The sequence below is a fragment of the Ischnura elegans genome, chromosome 1 (genome assembly GCF_921293095.1).
Source record: "Ischnura elegans chromosome 1, ioIscEleg1.1, whole genome shotgun sequence".
Taxonomy (NCBI): domain Eukaryota; kingdom Metazoa; phylum Arthropoda; class Insecta; order Odonata; family Coenagrionidae; genus Ischnura; species Ischnura elegans.
Genome location: NC_060246.1, coordinates 91,377,508 through 91,405,474, shown reverse-complemented (window position 1 = coordinate 91,405,474; position 27,967 = coordinate 91,377,508). Strand labels below are relative to the sequence as shown.

General features: G+C 37.9%; 1 long non-coding RNA gene across 1 annotated transcript; it reads right to left on the bottom strand.

Moving 5' to 3' along the window:
- On the bottom strand, positions 1 to 27,815 carry LOC124153304. The gene is made up of 3 exons (XR_006863613.1): positions 27,675 to 27,815; positions 8,677 to 8,756; positions 1 to 830 (listed from the first exon to the last, which is right to left on the bottom strand). It is a non-coding gene; the product is annotated as an uncharacterized LOC124153304 (long non-coding RNA).
- Positions 27,816 to 27,967: the final 152 nt, after the last annotated feature.

Here is a 27,967-nt window from a genome sequence, read left to right as displayed (position 1 = left end):
TTTATTTATGTGGTTTATTCAGTTTGCCTTACAAATGCCGCGTATTTTTCTACAGCTAAGTAAAAAATGGAAAATGTGTATATTGCTATGTCAGCTACAATACTAAAATAAATGAAACTTAATGCAACTATATAAGTTCAAAATTACGCCAGCACTACATCATTGTCAAAATCATCAAATTCCATGTCAGGTTCATAAAGTAACAAAGACCGATACGCCATTATGTATTCCTGAGATAGGACCAACACAGCCATATGGAAGTAAAAATTGTCCAATCTTTCCCTCAGTACCGACGCAACCTTCTTTTTATCCTCCTCCGGTATGGTTAGCGCATAAAACTCGAATAGTCTTGTGACCACGTCCTTTTTTGGAGGCAGCGCAAAATCAGCAAACCGTGGGGCGTGTGCTTGTGTTTCTTCTTTCGGTGTCAGCTTCGGTGGCGGAGGAGCTTTTGCTGGAGCTGATATCGGCGAAGTGTCGAGCCCCATGAGAACGTGCTGAAAAGCCCCGACCGTCACGAAAGGCACGAAGATCAGGTAGAGGAGAGGTAGTATGAGGATGACGACACAGAAAAATGTGACGACCAATTTCGTCACTATGCTGTTGAACGTCCTTTGGTAACGCCAGAAGAAGTACAGGTGGCACACGAACGGAAGAAGGTAGTCGTAAATGCGGTAGAAGAACCCGGAGCTTCTTCTCCGCCAACTGCTGTGCATTTTCCTGCGGTATGGTCTCATGGCTGTGAGGCAGTAATGTCCGAATCTCACGAGCAAAGGAAGCCGAGTTGCGATCAAAGAATCATCCTCCTTTCATTGTGGATGGTGAAACACCTGCGTAGAAAGGTTTGTAATGATATTAATAACTTTAAAATAAGTAAAGGAATAAATATCGTTACGAATTTAATGTGTAAGGCATTTATGAATATGACCAAGAGTAGTTTTCCCCACGAGGCATTGCCGACACGAAATCGGAAGTTCCGCATCCACCAAAAAGAGATTGACGTCGTGCGAAGTATGAAAACCTGAGTTATCGCATTTTAATGTTTATGGTCACCAGTTATACAAAACTTTGTTCCGAACTAATTTGCTTTACTGTAACTTTCACATTTCTCATTTCATAGAAATGATAGTATCATGTTTCGGGTAACGCTACTAGACATTATAAAGTCAGTCCTCCGTTATTTACTAGCTTTTGGGCAGTAAGCAAAAGTGTAGAAATCAGTTCGCAAACTTAACGTCCAGTTTACAAAATTGCTAAAATTCTCTCCTAGCGAATGAATCTTTTACGCTAGGGTTACGTCGTCGTTAGGATGCCATACTTTGCAGAGAAACGAATTGGCAGTTTAGGTTCATGATTTGCGTTCTCTCTACCCTTACTTAGCAATCAGTACCTAATTACTACACTGCCAATGAACGTCGCCATGCTGTAGTATACAATGATTCTCTCCCAATACATCATTTCTGCTCACGCGTGCCCATTTATTGATCCAGTGCGGATGACCCCATGGCTTCCGATCTAGAAATCTTCTCCAGATCACTTCAGGTCACTCAATACCAGAATGATAAATACTCTACACCTGCATTTCTGTTAAACAATTTCCCATCCCTTACTGTTCAAGTGATCTCAAATACTTCCAAAATAATTTCTTCTCTTAAGTTGTACATCAAAAATTACTAATATTTGTTATGAGAACTCCCAGAGACCAGAAATCTGAACTAGTTCGAAAATATTTGCATCAATTCACAAAATAATTTTAAGTAGAAATTAATATGCGCAGCTGTTCATAATGTTTAATAGGGGAAAATATTTAAAGTTTTTGGTGTGTATCGAACTATTTCAATACTAGGAGAATGGCATGCATTTAAATATGGTTTACCATTCAAATGTATCTTCTATTGTTCCGCTGGGAGATAATTGCCATTGTAAAACTCGCCATTCTTTTGGAAATAAAAACACTTACTTTGGAAACATTTTTGAAGGTTAACTGCAAAAGAAGCAGAGGCCTAAATCAGAATTAATTTCTAATCCTCTACCTACATGCAGCTCCAAAAGAAAACGAAAGCGTGAAATCTTACTTCAAAAAATAATTATACGTGGAAAAGGTAATAATAATAAATAAAAATAATAATAAATAAAATAAGAGATAATTACCTTTAAGATGAGATAAATACTTTTACAGAGAGATGAATTACCGAATTTTGCAAGATGAGATAGATCTCAAAGTTTTAGATGCCCAGATGTAAGGTTTTCATCAAAGACGGTAAAGAAAGTTAAGAAAATATTATTGTGTGAAATAAATCTGACATCATGCAAAGAACCTTATATCGAAAGAAATATTTGCTATGACCACTCATTCAATATGAATCGGGTGCTTGTCAATACGAAAACTTTACCGTGTTGCCAAGTCGAGTTCCAGAGAGATATCAGTCAGACATAAAGTCAGTTATTACCATTGCTCTGGGTAGTATTTCACCACCAGTTTAATTTGGGTTACGTAAAACTGGTAGTTAAATACTACCCACTTTTATATTCAAGTATGAGTCTTCTTTTATGCAATTTCCTTCTAAATTGAAATTTTAAAAAAAATCAGCAATTACTTTTAGGAAATCGGGAATAAGTTGAAATACAGCATGAAAGAATTTGTAACCGATGCATGAAGGAAAAATGGATATCAATTTCGAAGTTTTGTAATATTTTAAAATATTTATTCCAATGCCACCAAATGCAGCATATTTTGGTCATTTTACATCGGGGTGTTCAACAATTATATAACAATTACATTATCACGAACAACCATGCCCTGCATAGGAGCAACCTACCCTAGCAGGACTCGAACCGACGACCACCTATTTGGTAGGCAAGGAGCCGCCACCACCGAGGTCGGCAACAATAATAAAAATTAATTATAATATCGATATATAAACTTATTCTCCCGAGTGAAAGCTTGATACCGATTATGTTTCAACCCGACGGCCATTTTCTCGTAGTTTTTTTGCTCGCGTCCAAATACATAGCTGACGCTAATGACAAAAAATGTAAACTTCTGCAAGAGAATGGGTTGCAATGGCTGCTTTTTCCCAAAAGCATTACAAAAACCTGTTGCCGTAATCGTTTCCTTGTAGAAGATAGTCATTATAGAAGATCTGGAGATTTTATTGCTAAGAAAAAAAAAAAGATGACATCGCTCAGAAAAAAAATTACGAGCCCGCCAGGGTGTCATGCAATGGAAACGTAAAAAAGCAGCCGTGTGGCGGAGGTCTTTCATCCTCTCTGTATCCGACACTGAAGTAAATTGCTTGTCGGCGCGAGGCGAAGGCAGAGAGGATGGAGGTTAAAGGATCGTTCCCTCTAAGCCCGGGGAACAACGTCATCTCCGACCTCTTGTTTTATTTGCATCGTTGTGACTGACGGGTGGTCTTTTTTGTTGCAGAGGATAATTATCCCGCGAGGGGCAGAATAATACACTTTGGTGAAATGAAATAAGGGAAGGGAGTGGAAAGAAAGCCGGTGCAAAAAAAAGAAGGATGCAAGTAAAGAATAGCAGAGCCACGGGGGTCGTTGGATTAAAACAAACAAAGGTTGACGCGATGACCCAAATACCGTAAGTCGTTTTTATTGTTCCAGTTTAGCCCCGCTTTTTGTCTCACTCATCCTCTACCTCGTAAAAAAGCTCATTTTCACCTGTGAAGATTTTTCCGTTGTGATAGAAAAAATTCTTTTTGTGTGGTAAATAAATGATGTTAATTTCTTAAAAACGGATATTAAAACGAGCTCATCGAGTTGACTGTCCCACCAGATTACTAAAAGCGTTTTGGTGGTAATAAAAGATGGTTACAGACCTTAGTATTGTCTCAAATGTGATTAAATCCGCATTCGTATTTGTCGCTATACATATATGTCGCAAAAAATTGATATTTTGGGTGAAAGAAGTTGATAGAAACGTCAGGGTAGCTAATATTCACTTTGATGAATATCAGATAAAAGATGTTCCCACTTAAGTGAAAATTTGTCCTTGCAATTGAGCAGAATAAAGTATAATTTAGATAGCGTCTGTTACATCACTGCACAAAATTATATTCGATAAGGTAAATTCTATGGTGACCAATGGGTTGATATGAATTCAGTGAAAAAGGATCCACTAAATAATGGCACGTACGAGGATATGACACCAAGGACAGTTGAATTTATATACATTTTGTATGGAAAGTCACCATTTTTGTTCTATTTTAACGATACTACAACATATTTTCATCATGCTAAGCCACGTACGCTTGTATAAGAATTGGTTTTCTTTAGGGACAAGGGAATATAATACTCACACGTTAATGTAAATATGAGATCATAAATGAAGACCTAAAAATAGTACTTTCCTCTATACCTGCTAGTTTAATTCACTTCGTACATTAACTAGGAAACTGGGGGCTCGTATCTGTTTCAGTCTCCCGGCCAATACGACGCGTCCTGTTGCACTGTACACGTGCCGTGTCCCCCAGGTGATTTGGAGCCTATAGCGGGGGCACGCAGTCTACCGGTCTATTTCTCTGCCTCTCTGTCGCGCTAAAATGCTGTCCACCGAATAACTTTCCATTAGATCAGTTGGCGGAGGCCGGATATTACGAAATAAAACAAAGTTAATGGTCGATGTTGCATCATCAATCGTCTCTCCTAACATATAACCAAAGAAGTCCTAAATCGTGAAAGATGGCCTGGAAAAGTCATATTACGCCTCACTTCAATAAGATGAAAAACATTTTCAGTTTTTACGCAGTAATTTATCTATATATTTTTTTTTAAGATGTCAACCTTTTGTGAGCAACGAAAATATGGGTACTGCGTATAATATCAGCTGCATCCACAAATGAAAATGTGACTGAAATGTGTATAAAAACGTATTCCATTTCCTTCATAATCTTCAGTCAAATACTGTGCTGCATAAATATTCCTAAATTTGAAAGTGGTAAGTTTTGGTGTAATACTAGATGTCACGAGATACGACTGCATTTAGTCCTCTTATTCAATAAGCAATTATGACATTACTCTTCAGTGAAGGTAGTGCTACACTGTTATTTAGAGTTTTCATTGCATCGAAAGTAATTTTCAGGACTCCATCAAAAGGATAAATTTAACTGCATATATTGTGCAGTATTTACAGCATTCATTAAACTACGCTGCTGGGCAATTCCACAAAATTGCAAACCTCAACACTATTTTTTTATTTCAAACCCCTATGTATTATACATTTTTGGAAAGCTAAAAGTACCAGTTATAAATTTCTAGCATATGTTTTAGGAAAATTTTCCATGCTTTAAAGAAATGGTAATTCGTTTTCCAATTTCATTCGGTGTTTTTCTCGTTGGCTTGTGCAACAACGTCATATTATTATAAATGGAATAAAAAAGAAAAATCATATCAAACCAAAGTTAATGTTTTTGGTTGATTAAGGAAACAGAGAAAAAATGTTTGCCATTTGCAACTTTTTAACTCTCTTAGTTGCCATGACAGAGTAGTTTAACTTTGAATTACATTTTGTTCTACGTCCGACACCAAAAAAGAAGTTTTAGTTTTATAGCAGTCACACACATTTTTTTAAAGCCATGTTAGTACAGATTTAAAGTGAGTTCATTTATAGCTAAAAGACCCTGGAGTTGAAAAATAATTATGTCCCGCAGTTTTTTGAAACATTGGTGTCGGACGTAGAAAAATAAGTCTACGTCTGACCCTACGTCTGACACCAACCTTTAAATGCTGCAAACTTCATTTATATTGGCTGTATTAAGTTTCAACTATTAGACTATTATCATCATTAGTAGGAATTGTGTTTATTTAATCTTAAGTTAAGCATAATCCATATAGGATAACCTAAAAATGAAATCTGGTATTAATAATTTATTATACTTTAAGAAAAAATACTTCACCACAACAGCAATGATGTAAACCACATTTTTTCATTTTATTGGATTTAACATTAACTAATAAATAAAGTATAAAGGCTTTACAATCTCTATGGAAACAATAACAAGCCCATTGGGAAAAAGCAGGGAAAACTTGTTGTTAGTTTTCTACACTTTAGTTCAATGTTGATCTGGTGCATTGCTGTTGATTTCATGTGTTCTGAAGGTGTTTCTGTTCTTCCTTTACTTCAGAGTAGATTTGAAATTAATTTACACTGTCAATACTTCGCAACCTCCCATGGGAAAGGGGTAGTAGATGAGATAGGAGGAGAAGTTAAGAGAAGTGTTTGGAATTATGACAAAGCAAATAATACAGAAATCGTTTTGAGCTCTGCAGAAAACTTTGCTGAAATTGCAACCTTAAGAAACCCCAACATTATGATAGAGTATTTGTCTAGTAATGATGTGCAAGAAAAGGAACATGAAGTGCAACATGTCTGGGAGTCAGGCATTCCGGTCTCGAATACACACAAAGTGCACTATGTGAAACCAGCTAGTTCAGACCAATTTGTGTTAGTTGGCAAAACAAGTGACGACACTATCCAACGCAAAGAAAGAGTAGTACCAAGTCTTGATTCTGACATTTCAATGTCAGAACCTGAAGTTTGTGAAGATTTTGCAAAACCCATCACAAGCATAAGTCTTAAGGACCTAGTAACAATGCAGGACTTGGTTGTTGTAAGGTATGATGATACCTACTATCCAGGCGAAGTTCAATCTGTTTTGGAAAATGAAGCCGTGGTGAAATTAATACACTGTTCCGAGTCAGGTGCTTTCTACTTCTGGCCTGCCAATGAAGACTGCATTAGTTATTTAAAAACAGAAATTATAAAGAAAATTGTGGCTCCTGAACCATACGGAAGAACAAGACGACAATATAATTTTAAAAGTATCATAGGGCCAGATTGATTTAGTTCATGCTAGCTATAAGTACTTTATAATTATATTTTAGGGTTTCAATGTTGATATACCAATTACTTCTGTGGAATAATTAATAAGTACCACATTGTAAAAATAAAAGTATAATAGGGTTTTACAATTTTTTCCCTCAAAAATCCATTTAATATGTGTATATTATATGTGCGACACCAAAAATCCTACGTCCGACACCTTAGAAAAATATTTCTTGCAGTAAAATAACTTAATCAACAATGGTGAAATAGGTCCCATATAGAAGCTCATAGTCCATTTAATATTAAAAATTTTTTTATTTGCATAGACATTCACATTTCATAGAGTTTTGAATAAGAGTTTGAAAAAGAACAAAGTAAAACTTGTGCACTTTACGTCCGACACAAAAGAAATTATTTTTTTCCACTAGTAATTAAACATATTTTTGTAATGTGTTATATGTCAAAATGTTCCTAGAAAAGTGGTCTTTCAAGTGATATAACTCACAACTAATTTAAATACTTTTAAGTAAATGAAACATTGCAAAAAAATGAGAATATTTGCACAAATTCTACGTCCGACACCATGGAACTGCCCTGCTGCAGCTAATATTTACAGGTGGTTGAGTTCCTACTCAAGCGATTTAAAGCGGCAAAAGAAATGAATTTTTGAATTTGCCTTCCCTCATTCTTTCTTTAATACCACAATAAATGGACTTTATTTTCTAAACCTTGATTTTTGGACTAAAAATATTCCTATTTATGAGATTTGGCTCAATTAGGCTCCTAATTTCATTAGAAATCACATAAATTATGTATTCCTCGACATAAATGCACTTTATTAAGTAACAAGTAGCACATATTTCAAATAAGTGTTATATAACGTTGGCCCAGCTTAAGCATTTTAAGCATTTAATACCTCTTGAATTGCGCAAAAAGTTAATTCAATCGTTGTACCTTCCTCATATTCAGTATTGCTCGCTGGTAATGTCTGATCTAACTAATGAATTGTCTAATAAAATGCAAATATTGTTAAACGCTGGTGTAAGATTTATATTTAATGTGGCATTACATGAACACATTACTCCTTACTACTTAAAGATCGAGTGGCTAAAACTTGAAGAACGAAAAAAGTTACAGTATTCTATTTTTATGTTTAATTTATTGTCAAGCAAGACTCCTGATTATTTATATGAAAGAATAATGGTCAACATTAGCAATTGTGATAGGGTTGTTAGGGCGCGGAGACGTTTTAAAATACCTAAATGCAGAACAAACTCGTTCCTGCAATCCCCTCTAAATACTTCTATGAGAATATGGAATGATATCCCAGATTATATTGTTAAGGCTAATAACATTAAACAGTTTAAAAGGCTTATGACAGCTCACCTGTATCAAATTTTCCGCGCAAGCCTTAATGAAAAACCATCTGGTTCATTGGCCAATGTATAATAATAAGTGTATATATGTTATGTTGGTATATTTTGTAACTATTCATTTTCTGAAGACGTGTATAATTTATTTTTTGTTAATGTTTACCTGGGTATACTCTGATATGTGTGTTACCTTTTGTATTAATAAGAAAGTGCACTTATATAAGTGTATATGTATGTAAATTGTAATCCTGTTCCATAGGACACTAGTCCTCGAACAATAAAATCCTATTCTATTCTATTCTATTAAAGACATTGCAATTTTAGATAGCTCGAAATCCGGGTCATATAACGTATCAACTTAGTCATGGAGCTAGGTGCTGCACTCTATCATATACTTTGGTCGAATTCGGTTTGCAACAAGAATATATAGTATATCAAAATGCATTTAAAAATACTCACATAAGACATCAAAGAACTGCAATTTAGATGATGACTAGCCAAAATATTAAACCTTCATTTTTTACGCCTCCATCTTCTACCTAAAAAGGAAAAAATGAAAATTTGTCTCAACAACTGGTATAATTAAGAATTAATGCCAGTAATTTTTTTAGCAAGGGTATGGTGCACACAAAATTTCAGCGCATGTTAATCACAATTCTCATTACTCGTGACCACCATTTTTATTGACAGGGAATTAAGGAACACTTGCGGACAGAGTAGAAAGAGAAACTGAAACATTAACAGAATGAATTCATTAACTGAATAAGTAGTAAACAAGGACTGGACTTTGTTTATACTTCTCAATAGATTTCCTCTAAATTACGTGGCTATGGATAACTACATGTCATAAATTTATGGGCGCACGCAAACAGACATGGGCGTTCTTCTGTTCGAGTCCCGTACACTATGGAGGATGAAGTGATAGTTGGTCTTGGCTTAAAAATACGTGAAGACCCATTTATTATCCGTGAAAATTAACCTATTTCCTTTAGAAATTGAAAAAAACCAAATCGTATTCAGTTGTCATAGTGCTAAAAAAAATCAGTAGCGCAAAACTCAAATCCAAATTCTACAGCGCAGATTCATTAAAATATATTTGCCCCGCCCCTTCCAAATGTACAATAATTTCACAATATTATTCATAAATAATTATTAGAATTTTAAATATAAAAGTTGAGGGAATATTGAAAGAAGATAAGATAAGGGAAGTAGAAGGCTAAAAGTGTCAAACGAAGTGAGAATAAACAGAAGTTGCACAGAAACCAAGGAAGGGGCAAGGGACATAAGGAGGTTAGGACGGCTCTGGTATTTGGGACCCTCCAGCAGGTAGACAATCAGTTGATTTTATAGATAATAGCATTTAAAAAATGATGAAAGCTGATATAAGAAGTATCTACACTGTCCAACTCTGCATTGCATCTGATCATATACCGTAAAATCCCTTTTATGCCATCCAGTTTCCTTGAGCTTCGTAGGATTATAAATAATCAAAAACTAAATATAAATAACCACCACTTCGACACATCACTACTTCCAAAAACATTTGCCTGCTAAGTATAATATAGATAAGGAACAGCTCCTTTCAATTTAATACGCATAAACATGACGAAGCAAACAGTCATATAAACCTGAACCACCGATCAGTGGAAATGAAAACGCCTGGGTTCGATGCGTGGATCAATTATGCTGTGGCGGTCAAACTCAACGCAGGCGTCTTCCTCCGTACGAGACCTCGTACATTCAACGGCGCAGATTCATCGGATCGAAGAGGCGCGTTTTAAAGCGATTCTCTCTCTCCCCCTGCTGTGAGCAGGAATCTATTTAACGCGGCCTTTCAGAATGGCGCCAGTGAAGCTTTCGTCCACAATCTAGTCCCAACAATGGAAATCCCGAGCCATCAGATTTCCACTCACATTATTAATAACCACACGTATACAATTGTTCAACTGGAAAAGTGGCTTCTTTTCTCTTGGAGTAGGTAGGGAGGGAGAAAGGAACCCGATTACTGAACAACAAATGGCGTTGATATCGAAACTGGTATTGTTATTTGGTCTTGCCACTTGAGTTATGATAAAAGATGAAATTTTATAATTTTCTGATCCGAAATAAATAACCCAAGAGATCCAAAGAGAATCATGTAAAATCTCTTGATAAAAATCTTTACTTTAGATTCAAATGCAGCATATATGATATGGCAGCAGCATACGTAATATCATACAAGATATATCAAATGGGATAATGCACTTTTTCAAACATGTAATTTGTTTAGTTTCTTATTTCTGTTCTTTATGTCGAAAGAAACACTCTACCCTGTTCCACAATATATCCAACATCGCGAACGACGAGAAAGAAAGAGGAGGGGAAATAGAAGCCATCAGAGAAGTCTCTTTGATCTTGATGAAGTCGATTACGGAAGTGAACTTATATCGGACCAAATGAGATTTTTGCATCCTAGAGATCAGAGAAGATTCATATGTTCACGGTTATCACCTCATATGCCCCATTCCGAGGCAAGAGAATCTACAACGGAGGTGGTTCATAAATATGCCAGAAGGTTACACTAACAGAATAGACCTCTTTATTCCTTGATGTGCAAAATTAAGTACCTAAGTTCCTAGTTAGATAAAAATAATTAAAGGTCTTCAAACCAAATCGACTGCAAGTTTAGGGCACCAATGAGCTTCTTCAAATCGACCAATTGGTGGAAAACACTCTGGATGCCTTATTTAAGTACATTATCACTTTTTATGCCTGATTCAAATGCTCTTATAGCGGTACTTTTTTTAGCAAGGGTATAGTGCACACAAAATTTCAGCGCTAGTTAATCACAGATCTCACTACTCGTGACTACCATTTTTATTGATAGGACGGCGTCCTTTTAAATATCGCATTCATCCTATAATTTTCTGATGCTATGAACGAAGCATAGAAATGAAGTGTGTACTCACGTGCTTGCAAAGCGTTTCAAAGCCAATATAGACAAAAAATATCACTTAGCTTTTATTTAGGTACCCTTGAGAGTCCGCATGCCGACACTCTCGAGATCTTGAACGCATCGTAGGAATATCGAGCAGCCCCATCTTTCCAGCGTGGAAAAAAGTGAAGGGATTGTTTGCTGACCGTCTACAGATGAATTTAGAGTGGTTTCTAATCAAATACCTTCGCACCTCCTGTTTTCCGTCTCGCTCATGATCGTTCCATTCAAAACAAGTTAAGTGGGCGTAACTTGACTTAATATCCCCCAGACCTATGAGTGAAATACTCCACCAATCACAAAATAGATTTTAAAATTCATTTGGTTGTCGTAGTAGTAGTATTAACATTTGGGGTGTGTCGAAGGCTATGTCATTTCGCACCACTACTTTATCATTTAATTCCAATGCTGCGATGGAAATAGAATAAAAAGGTAGCCGCAGTACATGTTCAATCCGCAAAATGAGAGAGCATACTTAAGTTCTATTAAAAATACTTATCTCCTTGAGGAACCGAAGGGTATTATTTATATTGGTAGGGTTGTCTCCTAGAAGAATTCAAGGTCTCCCCTAGATTAATCTGTCTCCGCGCGTCGCGGTACTCAGCACAATCTATAGGGCCGTCGATGGCTTTCACTAAATTCCTTGATTCTGACCTCTGCCAAGGGATATTTGATCTTTTTTAAATTAAATTACCATTCTAGGCAGAGTTACGCCATTTTAAGTTGTTGAAAACCAGTTGCCGCTATGCTCAAGAGTTCAACTCTATAGCTACGCCAAGTAAAGTTGCTGTGAGTTGTGTTATGCTTTCTATCCATCGCCGGCTGTACTCTACCTCTCTGATATGAGAATTGTTGAGTGTTCTTCAATTTTAATTCTAAATTTATATAAAAAAATCATGCATAAGCTCCGGAAGCGTGACAAACAATGAGATAAAAAGCTGATGCACTTGGTCAATTTTTGGAGTCAATAGTAGTGTAATGAAATTAGAGTCAGGAGTGTTAAAGAAGGATCATTGACAGAAATGAAAATATTTATAATAATACAAATGTAAAATAATGCAGAACTAATTACTAAAATCTATTAAATGCATTAAATTAACGACGCATAAAATATTTTATGGAAGAAATTCCGTTCACTGCTCTATGCCCAAAGTTTACCCGAGTATCTGCCGCTATACTGCAAACTTTCCAAATGCAAAATGCAATGATTTCTTGGAAATATTTTGCTATAACGTAATTTACCTCATCAAGTCATCACTATTTAAGCTATTTTTGAAGAGAAATAACATTGCAATATTTTCACAAATAATCTTTTGTGAAACACTAGCACTAGAATCATTACATTATCGCAACTCCAATATTAATAAAAATATTGTGTGATAAGAGTGTAACTAAATTATTTAAAAAACTATTCCTAAAGACAAAGAAATATAAAAAAAGATATCCAGAATTTTAAATTTATAATTATATTAAAATCTTCCCTCTTGACTTTAATAAAAGCTAAGGAATTATTTATCAGATAAAAAAAAACTGCCTTAATCAGTAGAACGCTTTACCTTAATCATGTTATTCCTACTGATGGTTTATGCTGTGTTGTATTGGATATGATTCAACATATACTGTCACGTCGTTAAAAGGAACCCTTCCATCGGAATGATTGATAAATGATATTTTTCTGCTTTGTTGTCCTCAAGAACATGAGTGTAATTGCAGAGACACCTTTTTTATTCAAGATGCAAAAAACCCACAAGACAAGAAATTTATAAAAATTTTAACTAACAAGGCCGTAGATTGAATACACCATGGGAATGTAGATACTGCATTAGAGAGGCCCATGAAATATATGACATCGTGAGACTCTAAATTCCACCGTCCAGTCCCATAAAGCAAGTTCCATCGCTCAATTTACTACGTGCTCTGAGGCAGCATACCACACTTTCGCATATCTTGCCTCAACATGCAACGAGCGTCTGTTTTGAAACATCTGCCGCTCTCCCGAGTTTCGGTCGAACCATTCTCATTATACGCTGACCTACTGTGACCGCATCCGAGGGCACATGGTGCACCAGTAGATGTCGGAGAAAAATAGGTTAGACGGGAAGACGAACTATCCGCAGCAGGTGGAAAGGGAATGCTGCAATTCAGATCATCAATGCCACACATACACCCATACGCTCCCTACATCCGAATTTTGACTGCCATCTGTTTGACATTGGTAGACCAGTTTTGGTGTAGGTCCTCACGGGGATGCTATAACATTTTCCCATGCAACGTTATAAATGCTGCTAATATTTAGTTAGTACCTACCGTATACTTATATACCGCAAAATTTCTATAAAATCATTGCCATAGTCATCATGTAATTATTAATCACAAGGAGACCAAGGTTATGAGGTTTTGTAAAGCATCACGAGGTAGGAATGTGAGACTGAAGGTAAAAGTAGGTGGGGAATAGTTTGAACAGGTTATAGAAATACAACCACTTGAGTAGCACATTAGAGGAAAAAGGATACAGCAGTAAGGATAACAGGAAGAGAATTGCTTTTGCAAAGGAAGCGCTCATGAACAGGAAGGAGCTTGTGAGGGGATCGTAATGCAAGAGATCAAAGAAAAGATTAGTCAAGTGTCTGATCTGGAGAGTAGCGCTTTACGGTGCGGAAATGTGGACACTAAAGAGGACGAGAGAAGATTGTTGTCGAGGCGAAAAAATAAGGCGAAGCGGGCGGAGAGAAGGAGAAAGGACGAAGTGCTGGACATGGTGGGTGAGGAGACGCAACTTCTAGATGAGATACGATGAAGGCAGAAGGTATGAATGGAGCTAGTGCTTAGCGGGTAGGGAATGATGACAACAGTATTGGAGGGAAGAATTTTGGGTAAACGAGGGAAAGGAAGGAAGAGAAAAGTATTTTTTAGATAGAAGGGAGAGGGATTATTATAGGGAGAAGATTTTTGTGAATTGATGAGGGAAGTACATGAAGTAAGGGGAGGCTGCCATAATGATTTTTAAGTACTCCACGGAAACCTACCTTAATCGGTAAAATGCTATATACATCGATACCTCCACGGCAGAAACGCTCAATAATCGCCAATCGAATCAAATCCGCTAATCCAGGAGCCCTAATAGTACTAGATGAGTGGATTTGATTCCATGGAGGTGGGCGATTGTTGAGCGTTTTTGCAGTGGAGGTATCGACATGTAATTGCTACTGATGACGTCTGTGTTATATGTGATTTTATCCGATATTATCAAGTAATTAGAAGAAAAGTTTCGATAGGAATCATTTATAATCGAAATTTGTCTCTTTTTTCTCTTGAATACAATGTTGTATTTATGTTTTAAATGAAAGATAAGTGTTGCATGAAATTAGCCGTGCGAATATAGAGAAATGCTATTTTTTCTGAAACTCTGCGATAATAATTATGTGGGACTCGAAAAAAACTTGTCAATTTTTTGGGTAATAATTGTCCTAAATTCCATCTTAAATTAGAGAAATTATTTCCCCAGAGCATGAATGTTTCAAATGAAATTGAATTGGCGCATTAAATGAGGGGTAAAACTAGGTATAAAAGTTTAGCTTAATTGAGGTGTACCGTAATGGTGGTATTGGAGGCTACGGCCAACAGAAACCACGCTATGGGTGGCTCAAGGCAGAGGCGTTCAAAACCAATATTCCGTCATGCTCACTCAACTATGGGTCTTTTGAGAACGCAAGCCTATAAACTATTGTTCTGCACTTATTTTACATAAAGCAATTATTTAAGTTCAGTCTTGTCGACCATGGTTCTCCGCTAATCATCGATATACCCCAGACCGTAGATATTTTTTAACACCGACTTTCGATTATCAAAATCGCCTATTGCACAAATTACTACTGAGAGGGCTCGAAAGAAACTTTTCATTTTTTACTGGTAATAAATGTATTAAATTCTGCTCTAAATAATACAAATTCTAATATTTTAAATGAGCTTGAATTGTCGCATAAAATTAGGCGTAGGACTAGATGTAAAAGTTAAGCTTTAATGAACTCTGCAGTAAGAATACCATTGGCTTGTTGAAGGCCGTCCAAATAAAAGCGGAAGGGGAAAGTAGCGAATGTTCCGGGCTGTACATTGGCTTCGAGAATGGCAGTGGGAGTCGTGGCTCTCAAAACGATTTCGAACTAATTTGCCAGCCTCCGAGGCCACCGTTTGACGAGAAGCCGCCCAAGTGCATTATGGGACGAGGCGACAAGAGCACGCTCGAGCGTGGCCGGAAGCCATTGGGAACGCGCGGGAAACGATCAAAGCAAGATCAAAGCGTAGAACGACGAGGACGGAGCTTAGGTCGTATGTTTACGACGTTACTCGTAATTTAATCCTTCCAAAAAAAGAATACAAAGGAATTCATAATGAAACTATTTCGACTGTACATGTGCAGCTACATCTACGTTATACCCTGTGAGCCACCTTTTGGGTGTTTGGAAGGGGGTGATAAAATACCAGCATGCCAGGCAACCTCACCATGTACACCACATTGTCATAAAAATATTACGCATAATAAAAAAATACGTGCACATTCACGCATAGGCAAAACTTGCCAACGATTAGTAATTCCTATTGTAAATCCAAACAAGGTTTGAACAATGGAAAAAGGTAAACATGAAATGAGTTGTCCTAGTGACTGACGCCATAATCAAGAAACCGTTGTCATCCCTGATAATACAAGAAATAACGACATTTTAAATATCGCTGTTTTGCAGTCTATTTCCGTATTTTCTTCTCGTGATTAAGCTTACTATAGCACGGCGGTAAACGTAATTGACACCCGGGAATTTGTGTACTTGAACTAGGGCGATTAATTAAAGCTCCTTCCATTAAAGATGAAAGATAAGATAAAATCAAAATAATAGAGATTTTATCCTTCCGATGAATCAGCGACTCCACGAAAAGCATCCTATGCGGCGGGAAATATTCGTTTAGTTCTGATTCGATAGGCTTTAAATGTTTCCAATTTTTGATTGAGCTAAAATTCTTGGAATTAATTCCCGCTTCACTTATTTTACATACAGGTAGGCCTAACACGAGAAGTAATGGCACTGGCCCAAGATAAGCATGCCTCAAGTTCACTCTAATTTGATATTTCTCTACTGATATTGTTTTCTGCTAACCCTGCCCGATTTTTTTCCCTTCATGCGACTCTAAAAAACTAAGAAAGAAAACAATCGTTTGAAAACTTTGACATAGGTTAAGGCTGTATTTACACAATTTCGTCAGAAAATCTCCGAAAAACCACACATACATAAACATCTTACATGAATAATCGTTTCATCGTTTCGGATCATTTAACTGCAAAAGTAAGATTGCCATTGATGCTTTAGTCAAAATAGAGCCTCGCAAAAAATTATTGATCTAAATCAGTATGAAAATTTTGTCGACATTTTAATGCTCAGCATACTTTAATGCACATAATTACGACATCGTTACCAATTTTGTAAAGCGCATAATTATGTTGGTACTTTTTAAAGTCAGAGAAAATCAGCCGTTGTATTGATGTGAAAGTACTCACATGAGTATAAAGACGAAAAATGTTCTGCAACAACAATGCGGAAAGTGAATTTATAACTCGGTTCTTCCTGTGGAATTATTAGCCACCTATTATTGGTTATTTGGATAAAAGTAACGTCAATTGGCTGAAATTTAAAGTTTTCTGTTAGAGTGGATGGGTTTTTGGACTAGTAAAGACTCGGAAACAACACAACCAAAAAATCTATAGATAAGCAAGTAATGTTAATAATGTGTTGTTTGGGTAACTACTAATTAGTTTGGAAAGGGAAAAACAAATGGACTAGGTGCTTCCACACTATTGATAAATGATAATTACGTCTCGTTGGACTTATCTGGACATCTGTCAGCGACTCAGCCAGGCAGGAGACGTTACGCATGTGATGTCGTAAGGTCTCAAGCCAATTAAGGCGATTCAATTTCTTTCTGGGTTGCCCTTCTCAAAGCTCCGTAGGTGAGGTCCCCGGAAGATGATTATTGGAGGCCATTAAACAACATGCACGTGGGTTTCAGGGGGCTGATTTCATGATACCAACATTATAAGGCTTTCTGGGTAATAGAGGAGTAGCACTTGAACAAGCGGGGTTGATTGCGGCTTAGTGACTACGAATTCCACTCTCGGTAGCTCAATAGTCTTGGAAGCCTTAGAGAGACCTTCGTTTAGTAGATCTGTTTCGCTCCTCACTTCTCTTATTTGCTCCAGAATAGGGTGGTTTCCTATTATTTTTTTATTGCCTAAATCGAAAGATTATTACTCCTGGAGTGCGTATTTCACGCTTTTAGATTTTTAAAATGACGATATCTATTTTTCGCGATTAAATGAAAAGTGAAAATTTTCAAGCGCACGAAAACGCGACGGCTAAGTATGAATGCTGGGAAAACTCCGGGTGACGTCGTTCTGGTTCCCGCTGCCGCAAGTGAGGTGACCTTGGGGCGAGGCTTTGAGCGCTGATACGACGCAGGATGCTAGCAGGTAGCAGGGTACCCTGCTAGCAGGTAGCGCTTGGCTTAAATAAGGATTATCAATACCTTATCAAACGAAGAAAATTTCCGACCTTAGGCAGTTTTAATAGGTGATTATTAAGAGATGTTTATCTGAGCTTTGTGTCTCATGCATGCATTGGTAATCTCAGACGATGTAAAACTCCTATCTGCTAGTATAGAAACTAGGCCCCTGTGACGTCCCGTGGAGTGGCATTGCATGGGCGCCATTCTGGCCATCATTTCTTTAATCTTTTGCCGTTTCTTAAAATAATTATGTTTCTTTCAGTAAGTACTGTGCACTGCACAGCAAAAGCAACAATACGGATTAAACGTAATTTAAGCAAGAAGTAAAGTACTAATGGCTTTCTCTTTCGCGATTTTACTGCTTTCCGTCTATCTCTCAATCAGAAGCCGCTACTATCTAACAACACCGGAAGGACAACTTGAGCGTAAAGTTACTAATGACCTGTTTAATATTATCTACCGAACATTTTGAGGAAAAACCGGAGATAACTCATTGGTCCATCTAAGACTTCTAGCCCGTTAGTTATTCTAACTGCTACTATTATCCAAACATTATAAAATCGGCCCTTAGGTCGCTCATGAGATAGAGCTTCACCACTACAACGAAGATCATTCTCGATAGAACAATAGCAAATAATTATTCGCGGCGTATGAAGTAAATAATTAAGTAGGAGGTATATTTAAGGGAAGCATTCAAATTAGAAACAAATAAGGTAGTTCTCATGACACAATGAGAAATTAGTGAGGATTTTTTTTATAAAAATTGTTTATGAAGTTATTAATTTAGGAAATTTGCGTGATTATTTTCTTTCGGTGTCAGTAGGGTAAGAGGCGAGAATTTCTTTATTTTTTAATGTTGATTTTTTCACTAATAAAGCCACTACCATTTTAACTAAGCATTCGAACACTAACAATAACCAAGCGTTATTCAGAACTTCTTTGCTTCACTTTCAAATATTCTTCAATTATGGTTACGCATATCATGCTCCAGCCATTATAAAATCGGCCTTCAGTTGCTCCGGAGATTAAAGCTTCACCACCAAAAAGAAGAGCGTTTTCGAGAAAGCAATTAATTATTCATGGCTCATTAAATGCGGATAGAATCGAATAAACGGAACCAGTGTTAAGCAATGCGGTCTTACAAATTGATTCGCTTCCAATGCGGATGTCTTTCGAAGGGGGTCTTCGAGGGTGAAAAGACAAAGGACCTGGGGACGATTGCCCATTCCGAGCACGGCTCCATCTCGCCCGCCCTCCCCCGAACGCTCCCTGCCGCGCCGGGGGGAAACCCCCCCTATCCCTCTCTCCGCAGACTTCAACGTTAAGCGCTCAGCTGTTTACCCGCCCCCGCAGCCTTTCCTTTCCGCCTCCGGGGGCACAGACTCTTCCCTTCGCTCCTACCGCCGACCACTCATCCCCACCCTCGCACTTTCTTAAAGTTACAACGCCACGTCCGGAATAACATTCTCAATAAATTCCTGAAATAATCTAAATTGCCTTAATTTTCCACAAAAATTGTGTTCATAATGGCTATTACATTAGAAAAGATAAAGTTTCCGGCGTATTGAAGAGGAAATCTTTGATGTTTAATATAATGAAAGAATTTCACTATTTCCACACTTCGTTATTCCCACCGACCAAAGTTTCGGCACATTACGCCATTTTCAAGGTGATTGCTCTATGTGATTGTGAAAGACAGTTGTTTTCATTCACGCTTTTCGGCCGATATGCATAGTTTTATGCATTTGAACAATATTAATATGAAGAAAGCCACATACAGCGACGCAGCTTCACCCAAAACACACGGGTTTACCATTTTACATCCACATACTAACCCGCAAGCCAGTGGCGTAGCCAGGAATTTCGTTTGGGGGGGTACCAAAACCATGGGGAAAATTTTTGAAAAACAGGGCACTAAGCAATGGGTTTTAAACTAATTTTAACACTTTTCATGATCGAAACAACTTCATTTGTTAAATAAATATTTTTTAATTCGTGATATTTCAATATTTAATTTTCTTTTATGAAGCAAATGTTTTTATATTTCGGGGAGGGGGGGGGGGGGGGTCCGGACTCCCTGGAACGCCCCCTCGGCTACGCCACTTCCGCAAGCTGCCTCCATTGGCGTGTTCAGGCTAGTGTTAGGACACCAGTTGCCAGCAAAAAATGGAAATTCTCGTACTGAGATCCTTCTTGTATTTATTAAAGTATTTTTTTACTTGGGAGCAAAACCAATACCTACATCTGAACATTGGACATAATATCTCTCTTATTATATATCGCTTCTGTCGGACTTGGAACTATGGTGATGTTCTAAGATACAACAGCGCTGCGACGGTCTCAAGAAGAAATGGAATTTCATTTTTCTTAGCTGATATTATCAGGTCACTGCTATTTATTAAAAATTCGAAACCAGTTTTGAATTAACCATTATGGTGTTTTACTTAGTTACTTGTGAGGTAAAATCCCCGACAAAGAGGGAATAACATTTGGATATTTTTGCTTATCCCTCGTATGTCTCAATGTTTCACGGATATTCCTTCTTGAATCTCTCGAAGGAAATCAAACGCTTCACATAAGCCCTAAAACGCCTTAAAGAATATTCTGAGCGACGCTTTAAGGCGTATTGACACGATTTGCCAGGGTGAATGTAAGGCGTTCGAGCACACTTTACGAGGGAAGTGACTCCGTTGCAGACCGAACTAAAACCCCTACGATAGTGTGACGGAGCAACTTTGAGACAGGTCAGTAAATCGTGGCATTGAGCCTTATCGCGCACATCACAATGTCTTGAAACGTGTATATCAATGTGCATCAAAACCCATAAAAAAACGGGATTGCATGGAGTTATATTACCGCTTTATATCGCTCTTTCATCTTAGCATCGCGTCTACATTTGGTAGCAGTTAGCCTTATAAACAACTTTGACATAGCGCAGAGAATCCTACGAGTAAAAATTATTAGCTTTGAACAGAAGTCGATTAAGAATATTCGCTGGATCTTGGGGAACACGTTTCGAGTACCGCTAGTACATCCTCGTCGCCCGTTCGCACGACCGCTTAATATCGCTCTTTCGTCTGAGAATAACGTCTTCATTTTGTAGCAATCAGCCATATAAACGTGTATCACGAAGTGTGGAAAATCCTCCGAGTAAAAAGCATATGCTTTAACCAGCACTCGATTCAGAATATTTGCTGGATTTCTTTTTCGATCCTAATTGGAGTCTGGTTCAAGGGGAATGAGTTTTTCTCCGTAAACTTTAGCGCTTGCGTGACAGCGGAAAGCTTCTGGACATACTGGCCGACTGGTCCACAGTCAAAACTTCCAAGGTACGCTTTTTGGACGCCTAATTTTCGTGACTACAAATGCGAGGGCAAATACACTTGACTCCCATTCCACTTCTGCTCCTTCTCCGCAGACGACCCCCAACCCCCAAACCCCTCCCGCCCCTCCCCCTTGTGTTCTCAGGGGCCGACGCCATCGATCCGCCAGAGGTCTCCCCTCCCCCTCCTCCCCCCACACCACTCACCCTTTCCCTCACAACGCTCCCCCAACCACACTTCCCCACCCACTCCCACCTCCTACGCCACACAATTCCGCCTTAACAATTCACTGCCACCTCCGCGATATTGAAATGCATCGACACGAGCGATATTTGCGTAGAAATTCGCAGCGGCGTTCTCGCTATTTCGGACGATGCGAACTTCGACGGTTTAGACCACTTTTTCAATTGCGTGGTACAATGAGATATCTCGTACCATGCAAAACTATCATGTGCCAAGGATCATGACTGTTTTGTAGAAATCCGCGATGGCGATGCATGACGATATTTCTTTTTTACATTATGTGGCACCTTTAATTCGAGAATTTTCTCTTCTTTCTGAGAATGCTGCATCGTAATTACTACAGCTAGCAGTAGAATTAGTTACAATAAGTTTAACAGAAAAAGTAAGAAGCCTGTATAGTTAAATGATACTCATTGAGTGCTTTGGCGAAAAAAATTGCTGTTCTTAACTGGCATTGAAAGAAGGCAATTGACTGACATAGAAACTGACAAAGAAAAAAAAATATTTAAAATGCTACAAAACATCTCAGCGTAGGAAATAGAATTTTAAGTGAGTGCTCCATGAAAAGTTTCAGATGAAATATGTAATTAAATGAAAAACTATGAAAAAAAACCTTGGATTGGACACACTTTATGGAAATACGATGGCGGAGAAAAGCCTGGTGTCAAGGGTCGCTCGGGTACAAAGATGTCACGAGAGTTTCGAGAAATCAATTTGGGAAAGGAGACAAGAGATAGTGACCCAAAGGGATTCCCATCTGTCCCCCTGACGCCGGGCGGCGGCGCCGCTGGGAAGTCAGGGGAATTGTCGGTGACGGGGTGGCGAGTTAACGAGTCTGGTAAGAGGGGAGGGTTAGGGAGGGTCGGGAGCAGATTGAAGAGGAAGGAGATCGGAGGCGATTAGAATCAGGGGAGGTACCGACCAATAGGGTAGTTTCCTTCATCAAAGAAAACGAAATTCATTGACGGCGATTCCTTGCCCACCATTAGTGTATTCATGACAGACAAATTATTTGGTTTTAGAAATCCCTGACGAATGGCATTGGTCAATTTTAACCGCAGTTGAAAAAGGCCAGATTGGCGACTATGCGATGCCACTCCACGTGACGTCACAGGGGCCTAGTTTCTGTACGAGTAGATAGGAGTTTTACATCGTCTGAGATAACCAATGCATGCATGAGGCACAGAGCTCAGGGAAACATCTCTTAATAATCACCTATTAAAATTAATTAAAGTTTTTATTCTTAAGTTTAAGTTAAAACTGCAAGATTAAAGTTGCGAAAAGTTTCCTTCGTTTCATAGGGTTATAATAATACTTATTTAAGCCAAACGCTACCTGCTAGCTGTGCACTTTGCTACCTGCTAGCAGCCTGCATCATAGCGGCTCTCAGAGCATCGCCCCAAGGTCACCTCACACGACGACAGCGGGAACCAGAATGACGTCACACGGGGTTTTCCCAGCATTCATACTTAGCCGTCGCGTTTTCGCGCGCTTGAAAAAATTCACTTTTCGTTTAATCGCGAAAAATAGATATCGTCATTCGAAACTCTAAGAATGTGAAATGCGTACTCCAGGAGTAATAATCTTTCGATTTAGGCAATAAAAAAATAATAGGAAACCACCCTATTCAGGATCCATAAGGACGACCTTATTTGTCAACCTTAGAATGGTTGATACGAAATGTATACCAGGATTGCGGGGACTCCGGAAGCCTTCTCTGGAGTAAAAACAACCGAGTGATGCTCTCTTGACCACTTTTTCTTCATTATGACTGAGTTATTTCACATACGTCTAAATATTGCCCCGCAAGCCCCCTCAAGCCTGGGCGTGTGGCGCGTGGTGTTAGGACAGCAGCCGTTTACGTATAAAAAGGAGATACTCCCACGAAATAACGCCTAGCATTTATTATAGTCCTCAAAGCTAAAACAACTATGTTAACCCTTTTACTGCCAGCCCATTTCGGGTGGGATGTGCGAAGACTACCAATGCTATTTACCGGAATTTGCTACATTTCAGATTGAAAAATTTTCAGCTATTTAATTTTATTTAATACGTCTAGATTTTTTTCCAATTCTTGAGATATATTTATATCTTATAACCATAGATAGATTATGGGGATTTACGAAAATTACAGCCGTTGAAAAGGCCACAATCACAAAAAAAAGTGAAATATTTCGCGCAGATAAATTGGCCCCTGGCAGTTTTCGCTCAACCAGCGAAGGCCGATATATAGACCCGGTGGCAGTATAAGGGTTAAGGATGTTTGCCTCCACTCATTAAATTTTTGGGAAAATTAGGATCCAACAAAATTTCGGTCTATTGCATGAAGCGCACCAATCACAGAGTACTAAATAGACATATGAAGTCCAGAGTCTACCAATGGCGAGCGTAGCGGCGTCGGCCTAGCAATGACAGAGGATGGCTCTACAGTCTACACGCTCTACAACGGCAGTAAAGCTAGATATTACACAGGTGATCAAGTACAGACCTTATGCAAATGAAAGTTGGAAAGACAGTCATTAAACTCCACCGGATGCATTCTTAATGGCGAATCAGGCATTGTCGAGGTAATATTGAAAGTTTTTTGCTATATTGACATAAATTGTTTACTTCTAATATAAATTTATTTCCTGATAAAACGCATTCTATTAATCTGTTAAAACAGTACACATTAATTCAATTTGCCTGGCGCTGTATTGATTTACGCTTGGCAAGTCAGCCCAGCGTAAGGCCAAGAGACCATATAGATGTGAGCGTTGAAAGGGCACCGGCCGAGGAAGGGGAAAAGTTGAGTGAGGGAGGAAAGAGGGTGGTCGTAAATGGCAAAGGAAAAACATAAGTATTTCTTTGCGACCCATTTCAAGCGAAACGGCATAAGAGTTTCCCTGAAGACTCATAACGCCAAAATAACAATGGTTTGAGGCGAGCGATTCATTGAGGATAATAATCCTCGAGATGGCAAACTTCGGGCGTTGAGGACAGATTCTCAAACCCATTTATAAAATGCCAACGTGCTTGGGCGGAGACGAACTAGGAAAAATTTTCCCACATAAACAAATTACTTAAGGCTATTACGCATAAATGCATAAATTAGGTAACCTATACAAATTATAAGCACATAACAATATAAGGGTAAGGCATCAAAAGCTGAAAAAATTAAAATATAGCCAAAATCATAAGTAAAGATATGCAAAATTAAGATCTTGATACAGAGTTTGCTCGGAAAAAATCTTCCTGGGATAAGCACTTCAGCTAAAATCAAATTGATAGGTTGTGCATTAAAAGAGCATGTACGGCAAAGAGCAAGTCTACATCAGAATGCACAGCAATGTTTTAGGCTAGGTTTTGGCCTGTAGATGATTTCAAATTTGTATTGGTCATTAACCAGCTTGGGACCAATTCGACCTACGACCAAGTCTTCCGAAGGTATTCTGTTGGAAATTCCTGTTCACAAAAACGGCGTCATAACGAAATAATAGTTTGGATCATGAGTAGGTGACTGCTCCTGCCACTTACACGAAAGTCTTACTTCCGTTATGTCATTAGTAGGCTGCCAAATCAACTAAAGGAAGGGGAACTCACGTACGCTAAACGGAATCATATAAGACGTAAGACAAGAGTAGAGGTGAGTTAAAAGCATTCTTTACCCTTTTTATTCCTCTCCTTAACAGTGTTAACGAGAATTTTTGCAAAGAAAGTCATCCATCGTGCAGATGATTAATGTCATAGGCTACCAGGAGCCTTATCCACTAACAAAAGTCTCCTCGTTTCCGAGACTACTCTCCGTTTCCGTCTCAAAATATTTCTATTCCGGTAATATATCCGGATATATTCGGCTAAATATTAACTAATACCAAGGAAGTAACCCTTGTGTAAAAGATTCACAGATAAAATTTCAATTTTTCCCTCTAGTTTCGTCTCGAACATTTTTTACTTCTTAATTTCATCCATAACCATCCATGTCTCATAGCTTATAGTGCATATACCGTGCCATTATTGAAAATTTACTTATGACTTCTTACCAGTTTCTGCGGAGCCACTTTCGCTGCAAAAGTATTCCGTAAGTTACCAGCTGATTCCGAGAAACAGAAAGTCATTTTCCGACACCCTACTTCACATCGGCCGTTCTCAGACGGGTTTCCGTAACGGAAAGTTCGGATAGATGTTAGTGGATAGCTCATTCCGAAATTATGATGTCTTCCCGAGAACCAACCTCAAACTATCCGAGTTACAGGGTGTGCCCTTTCAGAAGGGTGTGTTCTGTTTGTGTGTCACGGGCATTCAATTTCTGAAGGGATATTAGCAGGCCTTCACTCGAGCCATGTCCTTGGCACACTTGATCTATTTCCTTCCTTACGCCTCATGCGCTTACATTGCGGCGTAAATGCTTTCCTATTCCTGTCCCTCGCTTTTCTTTAAGGGGACGCATCACTCCCGCTGGACTGGGTGTATTTATTCATTCTTTAGTTACGTATTACTCATTAAAAACTTAAGTTATTACCTTGAAAATGTCACGTTAGTATTTTTGCATGGAATAGAAACTTGTCAACATTTTCCTGCGTCAAGGCCTGGTTACACGATGCATTAACACGTACGGGTTAATGTCTAAATGTATGAACGCGAGAATGAACGCCAAAATGCAACGTGTAAACACCCAACTTGTGCGAATGATGAAAAGTATTTATATCGATTTTTTACACGATATGAGTGTCTTTGTGGTTAAATAACTGCGTGATTTAGCATTTTCAAGCAACGTAATTTTAAAAAATTCTTACAGAAAGCTTAAAAATATCCGACTGTCACGAAATGAAAATAGTTCGAAAATTAATTCAGTAAAAACACTTGAACTTATAATCTTAATGTTGAAATTTATGTTTTAGAAATAATAACGTGTAGATATGCCATTTTATTGGAGTGATCTAAGGGATGAATCTAGCCTTATCAAAATACACCCTAAAGATATTATTAGTATTCGGAGAGGAAGAGGGAACATGGGAAACAAGGAAATGATAATATTTCCGAAAGATAAATTATCGGTAAAGAGATGACAGTCTAGGAATCGCGACCGAGACGACTGAAATAATGCTAAATAAAAATAAAAAAACAGTCCTAAAGTGTCCAAGTACTGAAATTCCCGTGAAATTTTCCAACATAGACCATTCATGGACTACGCACGCAGAGAGGGAATTAATATATGTGACTTCCCTTAAAAGTGATTGGCATGGACAGAGAGCATTTTAAAATTCTCCACACGCCAACAAATGTTCAATACAATACGCGGGGTCAAATAAAAGCGTATTGATTTCCAGCAGACGTGACCCGGTTGAGGTAGTGAAATGCGTTGAATGGCCTTCTCCCGCGTGTGGACCACGATTATAACACATTATATTGCTAGCGTTGAAAGAATGTATGCATGTATTTTATATCCGGACGATATTCATGAACCCTGATAGGAAGATTTACAAATGGTGATTTCCAAGACAGAACGATTTAAGTTAATGCGGTTCGACCAATATAATTCATAATTTACTGCCATTGCGTGAAAGAGAGTTCATAATTTATGTTAAAAAAGGCAAAGGAAAATTCGTGTTAATCCACACCTTCGATTCTTAAAAACCTAAAGCTTAAATGGTGTATGGAAATAGGACCTTGTGAAATTCCTATCATTACAACAGTAATTAACAACATGAAATTAAATTTTAAGTGCAAATCACTCAATGTTTTGCGATAATAACATGAACTCGGTAATGCATCACAATTCAACATCTCGATTGAAGTATTCATCTATTATTTATTTAAAATATGACATAAAACATAGACATTTTAGCCAGTGAATTGCATCATTAATGAACGCTAAAATAGTACATCTAACGCCTGACACTTTCAAAAATGAACTATTTACATTCATTGGTAGAAATATTTATCGCATCAAATTCATGAATTCGGGTTACAACGAAAGACAAAAACGACTGAATATAAGACAAGAAAAGTCAATTCCACGAAGCGTAGGTCTAAGCAAATAAAATGACGTTAAACATCGAAGGAACCACTCGAAAACCAGACAGGAAAGCAATGTTCAATCAGGAAAGTAATTATCATTTGAAATAAAAAATAGACGCATTAAAATTGATACAGTCTTTGATGTCTACGCTCCACGTACGATAAACATCTTCCCTAAACCGATAGAGGAACAGCTACCAAGATATAAGTGAAGGTCACGAACACTGCATATGAATAAACTTTCAAAATTAAATTATAACCCGATGAAAAAAATTATGTGAATGCCCTATTCAGTAGGTATTTATGTTAGTCGAGAAGTTTTCCCGGGACATTATCAATTGAGAAAAAAGGGAAAAATTTAAACTCACAATTTAATCTTCACGACTGAAGATCGCCACCGGGACAATTTTAGGGTTCCTTCTTGTCCAAGCCATCTCCGGTATTTGCAAAATACCCTTCAATACACGTAAAGGAAATATGGGCAATGGCCTTGAATAAAAATACGTCAATACCATCCATAGCAACAGAAACATTTAGTTTATTTACCACAAATTTTGACGGGGACGGCCTACTCCACTTAAAAGTAGTTAGAATAATTTAAGATTGATTGAGTTTAGGAATCAATTAAAATATTTTCCAGGAAAAATAATTCTTGGAATGT